Below are 15,909 nucleotides of genomic sequence, written 5' to 3'. Positions count from 1 at the left end.
GACTTATTTGGTAGACTTAATGATAGAGAATATTGTAGGCTTTATGACAGAGAATGTGGTAGACTTTATGATGGAAAATGTAGTAGACTTTTTGGTAGACTTTATGATATAGAATGTAGTAGACTTTTTGATAGGCTTTATGATATAGAATGTAGTAGACTTTTTGGTAGGCTTTATGATAGAGATTGTGATAATCCTTATGATATAGAATGTGGTAGACGTTTTGTTAGATTTAATGATAGAAATTGTGGTAAACTTTATGATGGAGAATATGGTAGACTGGTAGACTATTTGGAAGACTTAATAATAGAGAATGTGGTAGACTTTTTGGTAGACTTATAAATGGAGAATGTTGTAGACTTTTTTTTCACAGACTTTATGATAGAGTGAGAGAGTTTTTGACAGAATAGGCCCTGGACATAGTCCCGCAGCTCCACCTAGAAGTAGATAGAATGTTACTCTTAGGGATGCAAAGGGACATACAATGTGTCAAGAAAATAAAAACCTGCCTATTTAAATGGCACTTTGAACCGTTTGATTTCAGAATATTTTCCTTTTGATTCAATGATGCAAAGGTGTGCTTACAGGAAATAATAAAGGTCTATATTTATGCTTGGAGGCTGTGAATGGCATGATTACTAAGTTTACTTTCCACAATAAAAACAACGACAATAAATTGAAATATAATTCGTTTTTTTTTTTAAATTTCAATAGAATTTTTTTTCTCCTAAAGCCCATTTTGAAATTTTGAGTGTTAAAATGATTTCTTTCGTAAAATAAAGTTATTGAGATTCTCGATTACTGAAGAGCTACACAATAAAAACTAAATAATGTCAAGGATGCTAGACTAAACAATGTCAAGGACGCGAAACTAAACTCCAATACTGACATCTAAATGAAGGCTACAGACGTAAGAGCTTTAAACATTTGAATTGGCAGCGCTAGAAAGTGAACACACAAAATCCTGTAAATTAAAAAAAAACCCACATAGCTCATCAACACTTTATTCTGTACACCGATTACACCAAAAAGCTAGCTATTTATGGATCGGCATCCATGTATGAAAATCCCTAGGAAAGACTATCCAAGAATTTGAAAATAAAGCTAGAAGAATTAACAACGTCTTGATAATGTCTGAATATAATGGTATGTAGCTTTACATCAAGTAAATGAATACCGTAACAATGTCATTTAAAATTAGATTTAACTGATACATATTATCAGAAAAACATCTCGCCGTTAAAAAAATTATGCAGAGTAACTTTAAGTAAATAAATATAGACCTTTTTAAATGGGTTCAACATAGGTTACATGATATATCTAATTCAAATTCTATCCAATCCTTGAGCAACTAGAAAAAGTTTTAGACAGTACAAAATAACAGTACATGACTTAATAATATCCCCTTGTACGGCTCTAATACGCGATAATGTTCCACGGAATAGTTTTCAAGTCCTAGAAATCTGCAAAATAAAATTTAAATTTAATTTTTTTTTTTTTTTTGTCTTTCTTGAAGTCTTTGTGAATTTGCTCCTTTCGTAGAAAAAATGTAAAAAAAAAAAATAATTAAAAATAGAACAATGAGACTCGTAAAAAATTGCATATTTTATGTCTTTATCTTTTAACCAAATGTTTAATTTAAGAAGACCATAATAGTGAAAGATTGTCTTCGATATAAATCATTATATATCATCAAAGCATAAATATGCGCACTGATTTTACCACTCAATATAGGTTGGCTAAAAGTTAAGCTAACTAGTTTGTTTAGTAGATGGAAAGTAATTTTGTAGTCGCTTGCACTAATCAATCTTCGGACTCGATACATATACTTCCTACACTATAGGCATGGACAATTTCTAGGAGCTCAAGGAATAGTTATGACGTAGTCCTTGCTGCTGAGTCGATCCTTTACTTCAGTTTGTTCTTAGATAATTGTAGATCTTCTTGCCGGAACTGACGCAGATACCAGGAGGATGTTCTATCAAGAGACACAGTGTCTGCATGTAAGACTTTACTTGGCTTTTTTCACCTGAAAATAAAATTAAAAAAAAAAGACCACCCCACACCCCACACTTGCACCAAGTAGCTCAAAGCCATTATTATACATGTCTAAGGGATATAACCAGTCTTTTATTAGTTTTGTGAGTAATTAATGCCCTTACTGTTGGTATGTGAATTTTTTAGTTTTAATAATCTTACACAAATAGCGATCAAGACCATGGAGTTTTGTTTTGTTGATTTTCCTGTTGTGTTATTTTGTGTATCACTGTTGTATAAAGCGTAAAGGATACATGTACAAATTTGTTTGTTTTTGGAAAGGGAGGGGAGGTGGGTTAATTTATACTTTGTTAAGGTTCGAACCTAACAACCACCCTCCTTATCTTAAATACTACAGCCCAACCTTTTAAACCTGGTCTTAGGTTGCACAGTTTCTACTAACACATCTTTCTTTTCAATGCTCAGAGTTAGTCTCTATCTCTCTCTCTCTCTCTCTATCATCCCGCACACAAAGGCTAACTAATTTTCATTCGTATTTCCCCTGAAGGCAATTCTCTTTCAAATCATACTTCTCGTTGTCATTAAATGCTTATAAATTTAGCAACCAATCAGCTTTGACCATGTGTTCACGTGATACTTACGTTTAGTTGTCTTCGTATTGCACTCACCCCAAGGTGTCTCGACAATTTCAACTCACGGGTCTCTCTCTCTCTCTCTGGCAGTCTCCTCTAATCCTCACATCTTCCACTGGCTTCATTCATTGACTTGCTTCCTCTATTTCACCACTCAGTGAAGGTTGATAATCTGATCATAGTAATTATGTATTTACATCAAATATAAAATAGGCCTATCATTAATGTAATTTTTAATGAGTTCAAAGTTACTAAAGAATTATAAGAGAAACTCGTAGGTGGCCCCTGGGCTAGTACATCGGTTTGGCTATTTTATTTCATGTATTTATTTATCGCTCAATTTATTGTTCTGAGACATAAGGACACAATCAATGTGATGATCTTCCGAAAGCGCGGCTGTCCTGTCTGAATGCGCCACAGCATCCACTTTGGTTGACATTGTACATTCGTTTCACGAGCAAGAAGAAGCTCATCCTGTGCACTGATGAAGCTATTAACACAATGAATACTTAAATAATGTGATCATTCTGGAAATACACGAGGTATTTCATAGATACTTAAATTGTTTTATTCATATGAATATTTTTACGCAATATACAGTACCTTTCATTTTTGAGGATGGTACAAAATATGGTAATATAAGTCTCAAATGTGTATATTTCTTTGGTGTTTGATACATATAAGGGAGAGAAGTTGAAAAATATCTTCATGACATATTTTTATCTAATAACTCTATTTTTTTTTAAAACCATTATTTATTTAATATATTGTTTCCTTACTTTGGTGCGCCCTAGAGACATGTTTCTCTACTGCTATAAGCACTTGACAAATACCAATGCTGCAGTCGCGGCCTCGTCACACCACCATCATGCCATTTGTTGTAGCACATAACTCGCTGGTTTGCTATCTCCATGCATTCGCTTCGAGTCAAACAACCTGGTAGAGCAGGAATAAAAGTGTATTGCTAAAAAGGGACAATCCAAAACAAAAGATTACCTGTAAGGTCTGACACGCCAGTTACAGTACTAAGTACAAGCCCAGTTTATCCAGGTAAGGCTTCTCGGCCTCATTGTGGCGCAGTATGGTCTTTAGAGGAGACGATTAGGACGAAATGGACGCAAAACTGACTCCCCCCTTCCCCCATTGGATTCCCTTAGGACCGAGTTCTTGGCAGTGGCGGGGGATGGAAGAGACTCCAAGTCACTATCCACAGACCGTTCATCAAAGGGCCATTAAATGGCTGACAGTGAAGGGGAATCACAAAGTCCTGCTGCTTAACTAGGCCTACACCAGCGTAAACAGAATTGCTATCATTCACCCCCCCCCCCCCCACTCGGCTTAATTAACGTAAAAGTGAAACAGGTCTCTTATGGTTGTCGTCTGAAGGGGCGGAGTTCCAGAGAAAGAGAGAGAGAAAAGAGAGAGAGAGAGGAGGAGGAGAGAAGGAGAGAAAAAGTAAGAAAGATGGAGAACGAGAAAGAGAGGGAGAAACAGAGAAGAAGAGAAAGAGAAGAAAGACAGAAAATGTGACTTGAAAATTTTAAGTACCGTAAATCACAAAGAGGACTTTGGGAAAACGGAAAGTATTCAGGGTATACAACATACTTTTTATAACCAAAAAATTCGTTTTATATCTACAAGATAAATTAGATCTATATGCCTTACATTAAGTCTAATTATCTACAAGATAAATTAGATCTATATGCCTTACATCAAGTCTAATTATCTACAAAATATATTATCTTAAAAATTACAGACGTTCCTTTAAAAGAGAAGACGATATCATTTATAAAATCAAGTTTGTTTATTAGAGACTGAAAGTCTGCTAAGTCATTGATTTTCTTGGCTGATTCAGGCAACCCGATCCATGCTCTAACGGCACTGGGGAAGAAAGAGTTTTTGTACGAAGTCGTCCTAGCATATAAAATAAGAAATGTGCCTCTATCATTGTGTTTTTCAGAATATTTCAGTAAGTTGTGTTTTTTGTATGTGTACGTTATGGTTCATTGTTAGATCTACATCTAGGTCTGTAGGCCCCAGTTCAAGTCTGAAGTAAGATCTAATACTACACATTATTTATTTTCTTTGATAGAAATGTTTTTCATGTCTAGAATCTCAAGTACCACCAGAGCTTATTTAAATACATTTCTATGAGCTGCTTTCTTTGGTTCCATGCATCTATGTATGAATATATGTATGTATATGTATGAATGTATATATATGAAGCCTAGTTCTCTTTACACCCTCCCCCCCTGGCAGTGTTTTTCTCCACATTCAATATTTCCTACACCGACTAAAAAGTTCACATAAAGATTCAACATTCAAGACTATAGACCAGGTAAAGAGAAAAAAAAACTGTATAGATTACTTCCTGGTCTTATCGTGCATAAGTCTGGAACAGACAACAGAAGGGAAGAGCCTATTCCTAAAAGTAATGTGAACGGAATGTACTGAACACAAGTGATTAAGACTAAAAATAGCAAACAACTACAAAGAAACCAAATTGAATCGATTTTTTTTTCTAGTTAAATACTATAAAATAAGTTAATAAAGAATAATCAACTTTACAAAAATTACAATAATTGATTAATAAATATTATAACCTATTAAAATACGCAGAAAGACACATATTTATAGACACTTTTCTTATTCCATATGCTAGGAGAAATACATATCAAATCTTTTTCTGCCCTAGAACTTTCAGACTCTGGAATGTATAGACTGAAACTCTGAATCAGACAGGAACATTAATGACTTAGCACTACATGCACTGGTATACGTGTATCTCTCTCTCTCTCGATCTCTCTCTTTCTCTGTCTCTCTTTATCTCTCTCTATTCATATATCTTTTTCTCTCTTTCTCTCTCTCTCTTTCTTTCTCTATTTCTTTCTTTCTCTCTTTATATCTCTCGCTCTCTCTTTCTTTATCTCTCTCTATTTCTCTATCTCTCCAATTTTCTCTCTCTTTTTCTTTCTCTCTCTCTCTCTCTCTCTCTCTTTCTCTTTGCATAATTCCTCAAAAATTTACTTAGCCAAGAAAAAATATTGTTGAATCTCTTTTGCTCCAATCGAATGGAAATTCAGTTTGACTACAGTTGACCACCTCAGCGTAACTACTGTACAATAACAATATAGATGCAAATACTAACAACAAAGTAAAGAGAAGGAAGAAATGGCCCTGTTATGACATTTGAGAAGAAGCCTTTAAAAATCAGGTCGGTGAGTTTTTGTTACAATTGGTTATTGTGAAATTATCAGAGCATTCTCTTCTCTCTGTTAGCGAAGACGTGATATCAGGAAGTATTATATAAGCGTAGGTAACATTCAGGTAGAACGTATCATGTCACTCATGACTGATTTCATAACGACTTGAGTATTTATAAGGCAGTAACATTTATTTCACTACTGTTCCTTCAGTCTTATATACATTTGATAATCAAAACTTTAATCGATGGCATGTCAATAAAATTGTTTCGTTTTTTTTTTTCAAGTGAAGAGCTGACACATAATGTATAGGCATTCTAATATGAATCTTAACTCTTTCTCTCCTAACTGACGATATCAGCGTTGATTCCACCAGAATGTGGTGAATAATTACGGAGAGAAAGAGTTAAATCGCAAACGAGCTCGTAAACTACTTTTTACAAAACTTATATCAACTCTGTATGTCTGTCTGATACACATTTCCCCCTCTTGGATCAAGGTGAAACCACAGACATATATGAAGCCTAGACTGGACATGGAAATCTATAACACTGCATGAAATTGTCGTGAAAAACTTCCAAACAAAAGCTGAAAACGTTGTTTTGTCAAGTAGTTCTAAGAAGTACATTACATTTGTGTTCAGCGTAAATAAGAGCACTCTAGTTTCATAATTATTATTTTTGCAATTCCTAAATGCATAATATAGAAATAGCTAGGTAATCAATCTATTTAAATTTATACAAGATGATTAAAATCATTTCGACCTAAGAACAGTATCTCAATGGAAACTAACGCGAAATGTCTCTATTTCTTAGATTTGCGTGAATATATAGTTCTGTGATTAATACCCCATTCTATTTAAAATCCACTAAATGGTTTTGTATTATTTCTAAACTTTGAAAAGTAAAGATCAAGAGAGAAAAGATAGATTTTCCTAAATTCGGGGCGACCTCCCTTACAGCTTGAAAATGGTTACGTACATATCAATGTATTTATATAGGTCTGCGATCTTATCATTATCGGATTTGTTTCCGTTTTCCAGGAAAGGTTTAATATATAGGTCTGTGGTTGAAACGTTAGACAATTATTCATTGTGAAATATGAATCAATCAGAAATATTAACAAATTAATCAGGGGCGTAGCTAGGAATTCGTCATCATTTGGGGGCACATGGGCTTAACCTCTTTGGGGTTCCCTGCATTTTGCGTAATATTTAATGTTTAATGTAAAAAGCACTCATTTGAGGGCCCCCCTCGAGTGGGGGCCGGGGGGATTTTTAAATTAGCCCTCCCTCACCTCACCCCATCCTAGCTACGCCACTGAAATTAATTAATTAAGTGATATAAAAATCTATATGCTGCCTTACATCAAGTCTAATTATCTGCAAGTTATATTAGATCTATATGCCGTACATCAAGTCTAACAGATCTTACAGTATTGAGAGATCTGGTAGCAGTTCTCTCCAATATAAAAGCTTTTTTAATAAGTATTTTTTTATTGTGTTTATAGATTTAACTCTTTCTCTCCTAACTGACGATACAAGCGTTGATTCCACCTGAATGTGGTAAATAATTACGGAAAGAAAGAGTTAAATACCCCAGCACGTCTCGGCAGCGACACGCATAAATGAACTAATAGGAACAAGCTTCCCTTGTGCTTTTGAAAGCAAACTAATAGTTCCTGCACCATTTTACAGCACACTGGGAACGAATTCGTCACTTCTTTAAACACAAAATACTTCTTTAGTTGGAATGCGTTAGTAGTTTCCTTAGCTATTGTTTGGCTTGGTTGCTGGGATTAGTTCCAAAAAGCCCGAGGAGAATGGGAGAACACGAGGAACCCTGAACGGGCCTGCCATTCGGTAGTGGCTCCCCATACTTGAGCAAACTGTAATAGCTCAGTTCAGGGAGGAACACCGTCCCGTTGGGTTGATACTTTGAACGGCCCAGGCCTGAGCAAACTATTATAGCACAGTTCAGGACAAACACACAGACGCACAGGCAGACAGACAGACAGATTGGTATAAGCTTTGTAAATAAATAAAAAACATGACGAAGTAAGCCGTAGTGTACCGATAATTGAGCTGTTCATTAAATTTAAAGTTTCTTTAACATGTTAATTGATAGATTATCAAAGAATTGCTTGTATTTTTATGTAAATCCAAAATAGATTACCGTACATCTATACATCTAGATTCTAGATATAGAATTAGATCTAGATCTAGACTAGATCTTAAAGAGTTCTAAATCAGCCGTCTAGATCTAGTTAATCTAGTCCCAGATGTCTTTATAATGGAAACACCAATAAATAATTACTCAATTATTCAACCAGCTGGTCTTATTGTTATCTTATCTTATAATACAGGATGTTACTTCCAAAAAGAAGATGATTACGTCATGCATGTTAACCAATGACTTAAATTCTGCCAAGTCACTGGTTTTCCTGGCTTGCTCAGACAATCCATTCCATGCTCTAATAGCACTAGGGAAGAAGGAGCATTTGTACAAATTTGTCCTAGCATATGGAATGATTGTTATTATATTATCATTGTCTTTCCGAGTATTTTATTAGATTTTGTTTTTGTATTTGAAGAGTATGATTAAGTGTTTTATACTTAATTGCAGTACTAGGAGATTACAGTGTCATAATCACGAGTTCGATAGGCGGATTAAGCTTAAAAAAAAAAAAATTTAAGTTGCTAATATAAGAATAGTCCTTTTTTTTAAAGTTTACATTGACTTTGACCAACACTCTTAGTTTAATCGCTGAACTATTCAAGACCGCCTGTTCACTATACTGTACCTATTTATAGGTCTCATAGAATGCGCTTGGAATGTAAGCCAAAAAAAGTTGTGAACGCATTTTGTTGCATATCTGGCTACACCGAATGATGTATGCAGTAGAGTAATACATAAAAGAATAATTGCTTGTAAAGCCTTAAGTACACAACGGGTAAGAACTTGGAAATGGTAAGTAAAAAACTTACAGGCGACACTATCAATCGATCACTCATGTTATTGAACGTGCTAGCCTGGACCGAGACATAAGAATAGACTAAAAGACTGAAAAGTAAAACACACGAAAGATTTAAACACAAAGTAAATGTGTTTGGTCTATGTTCTTAGACGGCAGTACACATATAGCTCCAATTTTTACCTATCTTGAGTCCTAGCATAAGTTACTTCATTTAACATTTAACATGATTTTATAAATACACAACTTTCTTTTCACCTTTAAGCAGCGGGAATTGTAAATGGAGACCAAATGTTCAATTTAAATCATTGAATGCCTCTACAAGAACATGTTAGCTGTCTGGGGACTTGTTGCAAATAAATGTAACATTTTAAATGTTTAGCTATTTGCATACGTGTAACCACCAGAAGAAAACCATACATTTCTTAAGAGGTACATAGGAAGGCAGTGATCACACTTACAAATAACAAACATATTGTAGGGTGAGTAGACTGATCAACAGATTCATTTAATACATAGATACAGAACTACAAACAGATCATCTAAAACTTACCTTGCCCCTGTGTCACCTGCCAAACGCACTGACAGATTGAATGTTTACCTGGAGCTGTAGGTACAGAAAATCAAATGTTCAGACCAGGAAGGTTAATTCTGTCAGTCTGAACAAGTCTGTACCCTACATTCTTTCTACGTGATTAAATAACTGTTTCCGCCAATCAAATATACGAAGCCTACTTAAAAACATCCAATTTGAAACCAAAAGTTAGCTTTAAAATTATTTTAAGATGGTATAAATATAAAATATCAGGTAACCGAGCCTCGCTCGGATGAATAATTTGTTAAGGAAGGATATATACCCGAAGTCATTTTGAGAATATTTTTGTACCAGGTGGCCGAACCTCGCTCTGTTAAATAATTTCGGAAGGTTATATACCCGAAGTCATTTTGGGAATATTCTTGTAATTACGAAAATGAACGATCGGATAAAGACTACTAATCTGAAGAGTTGTTTTAGTGTTCTGTTAGTTCTAATTGTAGGCCTAATTGTACATGTCGATTAAATTTAAAGTCTTTTAAGTCCTCCTACAGTCTAGACAAACTACAGCTCACGTCCGTCTTATAGTTTTACAATCTATCTTTTGCGTAAAACTATTGTAGGCTTACTATTATTGGCTTGGAAGAAAGTCTTTGCAATGTAACTTCTCTACGTTATAGGGTAAAACATGCACTTAGTGACAAAGTAAAATGGCGCATTTTTTCTTATTAGACTTAAATCATGGCATTAGTTTTCTAAAGAAACGTTTCCGTGGGGCACCTCTGTTACGCCAAACAATATGCTCGTTACCCATACGGGATACGTGCCCTGCCCAGCCTGACAGTCGGACTATAGGAAGTTCATACCGGCTTTTGCCATCCATCCATCCTTGTGGTACTATGGCCTGCTTTTACACATCCATCCATTCAGATCTCTCCTGGCCCTAACTCCAAGCTTTTTACCGAGGTTTATAGTTAAATCAAAAGAGGCTGCAGTGTACTCAAACTCGTTGACCGCTAGATGGATATCATGTTTAGTGTGAGCAAGTAAGGCGTAGAGAAGCTGTGTTATGACCAGTTCCTTTGTTTTGGTACAGGAGAGGTAGACACTGAAGCATGAACACATGGTAATAATTCACCAGCAAAATAATAATAATAATAAGGCTTGTCTTAGAGTCCGAAAATTAATGAGGATTGCAGCTGTGACCTACATATCTTGCCACATCCAGGGCAAGCATAACCATTGTCCGCGATGCTCGATTAAGATTTTCTTTTAGCGTCTGCGTCTGTCCTCGGCAGCAAATTTTCTTTTGGTCTCAGATGTGTATCCGCGGCCTTTGTATAGAGGGAATTCTTTAAGTCCGACAGTTACGCTGGACAGAGCAGTATCCTATATGGGAGACGAATCTTAGACGAACGCATGCCAAAGGCAGTGTTTTTTTTGGTGAGCTAAAAAGTGGTTGACGTAACACCGAAACGCGCAAATGTTTCATTAGGTCTATTGATTCTTTAGAACTCGTTATTGTTTGCAAAGAAATATTTTAGTGTACTGCGGTAAGCCTAGTGACGTAAGCAGCGTTTTTCCCGTTTACGTCATGGAAAATTTTCATTCATAAAACATTCTAGCCAAAACTAATTTTTCGATAATGAGGCATTTTCAAACCGATATAACGGTCGACCTCGAGTTTTCCCGATGTGGCCAATGAGTTGAGAATTTTTTTCTCACTATTATGCACATACCATGAACTTTTAAAGAAAATCGTTAGAGCCGTTTTCGAAATAAAATTTATATATATATATAAATATAAATATATATACATACATACATACATACATACAAGAATTGCTCGCTTAAGAGTATAGGATATAGGAAGTTCATACCGGCTTTTGCCATCCATCCATCCTTGTGGTACTATGGCCTGCTTTTACACATCCATCCATTCAGATCTCTCCTGGCCCTAACTCCAAGCTTTTTACCGAGGTTTATAGTTAAATCAAAAGAGGCTGCAGTGTACTCAAACTCGTTGACCGCTAGATGGATATCATGTTTAGTGTGAGCAAGTAAGGCGTAGAGAAGCTGTGTTATGACCAGTTCCTTTGTTTTGGTACAGGAGAGGTAGACACTGAAGCATGAACACATGGTAATAATTCACCAGCAAAATAATAATAATAATAAGGCTTGTCTTAGAGTCCGAAAATTAATGAGGATTGCAGCTGTGACCTACATATCTTGCCACATCCAGGGCAAGCATAACCATTGTCCGCGATGCTCGATTAAGATTTTCTTTTAGCGTCTGCGTCTGTCCTCGGCAGCAAATTTTCTTTTGGTCTCAGATGTGTATCCGCGGCCTTTGTATAGAGGGAATTCTTTAAGTCCGACAGTTACGCTGGACAGAGCAGTATCCTATATGGGAGACGAATCTTAGACGAATGCATGCCAAAGGCAGTGTTTTTTTTGGTGAGCTAAAAAGTGGTTGACGTAACACCGAAACGCGCAAATGTTTCATTAGGTCTATTGATTCTTTAGAACTCGTTATTGTTTGCAAAGAAATATTTTAGTGTACTGCGGTAAGCCTAGTGACGTAAGCAGCGTTTTTCCCGTTTACGTCATGGAAAATTTTCATTCATAAAACATTCTAGCCAAAACTAATTTTTCGATAATGAGGCATTTTCAAACCGATATAACGGTCGACCTCGAGTTTTCCCGATGTGGCCAATGAGTTGAGAATTTTTTTCTCACTATTATGCACATACCATGAACTTTTAAAGAAAATCGTTAGAGCCGTTTTCGAAATAAAATTTATATATATATATAAATATAAATATATATACATACATACATACATACATACAAGAATTGCTCGCTAAGAGTATAGGATAAACCAAATATAAATCTCAGTACTGTGTACTTGAATTGTACTGTATGAAATACCATTACTGTTCCCTGTGTATCCATTGTTCAATCATTATATATGACATGTGTATGAGTTTTAGATAACCCATAAGTTGTTCATGCATTAAAATGATCATCTCATTTTTCTATGCTTTTCCCACACTCACACATAGTAATTTCCCCAAACTAGTCAAGAACAATTGACATTTTTACAAATGTAATATCAACTCTGTCTGGTAAAAAGTTTTAACACGTAAGTTCTCCTATACCCATTCTCGGATCAAATTGAAACTTTGCACAATTATTCATTGGCGAAGATAATACATAATACATGAATCAGTTTTTAATCAAAAAAAAATAACCAATTAGTTAATTAGGTAATTTATCATATGGTTTGATACAAAAAATGGAAATGGATCCTTTAGTATTTACAGATATTGCTTAATTTGTTGGGTTTGGCCCCTTAATATAATTTTGCAAGCTATTTTTCCAACATCATTTGTCTGGTCTAGTTGACATTCTAAGCAATTACTCATTGTCCTTAACGAAACATGAATCAATTGAAAAATTAATCAATTAGTCAACTAATTATTGGTAATTAATTATTTTGTTTGACATCGAATAAGGGAAATAAATTCTTCATTATTAAGAGGTATAGTTTTAAGTGTGAAGTTCTTTCTCTTACACAAGCTTTTTACAAATATTTTTAGCTTGTTTTATGCTTTTATATAAAAAAAGTAAATTTCCCCTTTCAGACCTTGTGGTCCATAGGGCAGATGATTCTGTGGCCTACGGTTAACGAGGGTGTCATGTGGCCAGCACAACGACCAACCGCCTTTACTTTTCCCTAACTAATGTGAGGTACTCATTTGAGCTGGGTGGACTCAGAGGCGCCCGAAGATCCCGAAATTAGAAATCCCTGTCTTCACCAGGAATCGACTCTCCTTGCTTTTATAATAGCGTCTTTTATATCAGTGCGCTACGGTCCACTCTCTTTGATGGACATCTCTGAGAGGGGGTAGCTGGGAGAAGTATTCGTTCTCAGCCAACACAACTCAGCTCGAGTTTAATTCCAATAAAAAAAAAAACTCCTTACCTACATAGAGATTCGAACTAGCTCCCTTTAGTGTTCGGTATTCAAGCGGTATGCCAATCAGTTACACATCTAATGCTATAGCAATTTATTTCAAGTGATTCTACATTGATGCTCTATGTGGCTAGCTGTAACTGGGGCGGGATATCCTTAGAACGACTAGGTCAAAAAAAGAAGAAGAAAAAAAGATATTTTTACTCTTTATGTTATCGAGGACTTCAAGGTAGGTAGCAAACTCCACCCGCTCTCCACCAAGCACACCATTCTGGGGACATTTGTTAGCCTTATCGAAACACTGTGTGTACATGGAGGAACGACTTCAACGGCCCACTTCACATTTTGGATCGCACAACCCTGTTTAGAGATTTAGAACTGCTCAATATTTTATAGACACTTATAAAGTTGCGATGACCAGCTAGGTGGGAAACCATGTGTATTGCGCAGCTACTAACATATCTACACTTGTTTTTTAAGGCATGTAGTGATTCCAAAATGTTTTCAAACTACGTTATGAGAAGGAAAAGGACCTTGAATAAAAAACCCTTCACACTCCCAGGGAAAGTAAACAAGGAAGTTCAACGCGTTTCAACGTACATGCAGATCAGTGGCGTAGCTAGGGTGGGGGGAGAAGGGGGAGAATTTGAAATGAGTGTTTTTTTACATTGAACATTTTATATTAAGTAACTGCAGGGGCTCCCAAAAAGGGGGGGGGGGAGAAGAAAGAGAAAGAGGGGAGAAGTAAGAGAGAAAACAGAGTAAGAAAAACGGAGCGAGAAAAAGAGATGGAGAGAGAGAGAGAGAGAGAGAGAAAGAAAGAGAAAGAAGAGAGACCAAGAAAAAGAGAGAAAGAGGGAGGAAGAAAGCGAGGCGGAAAGACCGTTAGCGAGGGTGCAAGCACAACGACCAACCGTCTATTTTCGCCCAACTAATGTACCCATTAGAGCTGGGTGGGCTCAGAGGCGCCCTAAAGATCTCTATTCGAACCCGGGTTTTCCGGTTCGGAAGCCAAGAGCTTTACCACTCAGCCACCGCGCCCCTCAGCTTAATATGCACTAGATTTAATATCTAGGTCATAGATGGGACACCGTATCCACGTTAAATTATGTAATTTTACCCATTTTCCGAAATGGAGTCCTATTAATTCATTTACAAATATTAAATTTGTCTTTATAGGTTGGCCTATGGTGAAGGCCTCAAGAAGTCTGTGAGGTCACGTGCCAACAAGACTTATAGTTAAATTGCTAAGGCAAGAAATGTTGATTATGGCCACCTAGATATGCTGATTTCCAAAGCAACAAATTACAAGAAACACATTAACAAATAACAATACTGTTGTAACCCTGCCTTGCACCAGTGCTTGAGGTGCGCACTAGCGCACTAGTGAACGTAAACAGGAAGACACTAGGATGGAGAAAATAACAGTGCATCAGGGATTGTGAAGAGTCTGAATGTTTGGGAAACTAAGAGGCCAACTTTTGTGCTGCCTGAAGGTTGTAGTAGGGACCTGGAGCGAAGCGGGGAAGGCTGTCGTCGGTCCACATTCGGGTTGCTGTCTAAAGGACTGGTAAATTAGTAGCAAGACTCTGAGGAAGCTGGAGGATGTTATGTGTTTGTCCTAGTGAATAAACACCTGTATTTATTTCCTGTTTCACTGTGTTGTGTTGCCTGCCTTTACGTTGAGTGCCTACCCAAGAGTTACAACAATACTTTAAAAAAACAAACATCAACAAAGCTTATATGATGTGTCATTGTATCAATTAGTTTGCATCAGTCATGTAATTCAATTTGTAATAGATCTAGACTAACAATAATACATCTGTGCGATTAGAAATATTTTTACCAAAATGTTTTTGTTTAGCTCCATTTCATGCTTTTAGCTTTCTCAATACGCTATGATCCTATCACTTGTCTGGACCAGTTGGAAAGGGGGAGAAAGAACGGGGTATCTGGGTGATTGCTTTTTAAATGTATTTTTTTTTTTATAAAAAAAAAGGAACGACCTGAATTCGAGCTCGAGAGCTTAAGCCTCCTCAAGCCACTAACCACTATGCCAGGGATGTACTTATGAAAATAAAACGTTTTATTCTACGAAGTATAAATGGGATTATTTCAACGTATACCACCTTACCACTCAAGTACAATTTCTTTCCCTTGTTAGAGAGACCAAACAAAATAATAAATTACTAGTTAGTTAATTAACTGGTTGGTTGTTGTTTTTTTAATCGATTCTTGTGTTGTCAGATCAAAGAAATCATTGTGCAAAGTTTCCACTGTATCCAAGATTGGGTGCGGGAGAAATAACATGTACACTTTTTTATTACCGGACAGACAAACTGACGGAGTGAGTTGATGTAAGTTTTGTAATAAAAATGCTTTTAAAAAAGCTTATAAAAGCAAAAGATATGCACGGTAACTGACATTTATCAATCCTGCAACATTTATCGACCTTTTCTATATAAAAGAGAACTAATTACCACTAATTAAATAATGTAATATTTTTTTTAATTTTATTATTTTCACTGACAATGAATAATTGCGAAAATGTCAACTTGGTCCGAGAATGAGGGGGGAGACAAAGTGTAA

General features: G+C 36.0%; 1 long non-coding RNA gene across 3 annotated transcripts; it reads right to left on the bottom strand.

The window, feature by feature from the left end:
- Positions 1 to 270: 270 nt before the first annotated feature.
- Positions 271 to 13,580, bottom strand: LOC106057841 (uncharacterized). Of its 3 annotated transcripts, XR_008775483.1 has the most exons (5): positions 13,330 to 13,579; positions 12,666 to 12,773; positions 9,360 to 9,413; positions 3,410 to 3,566; positions 271 to 2,802 (listed from the first exon to the last, which is right to left on the bottom strand). It is a non-coding gene; the product is annotated as an uncharacterized LOC106057841 (long non-coding RNA). The 3 variants fall into 3 exon arrangements; XR_001215907.2 differs by lacking the exon at positions 12,666 to 12,773 and having other exon boundaries at positions 9,360 to 9,540; positions 13,330 to 13,580; XR_001215908.2 differs by lacking the exon at positions 12,666 to 12,773 and having other exon boundaries at positions 13,330 to 13,548.
- Between the last annotated feature and the right edge of the window lie 2,329 nt (positions 13,581 to 15,909).

Source organism: Biomphalaria glabrata, chromosome 16 (assembly GCF_947242115.1).
Source record: "Biomphalaria glabrata chromosome 16, xgBioGlab47.1, whole genome shotgun sequence".
NCBI lineage: Eukaryota > Metazoa > Mollusca > Gastropoda > Planorbidae > Biomphalaria > Biomphalaria glabrata.
This window is presented reverse-complemented; position numbering and strand designations above follow the sequence as displayed.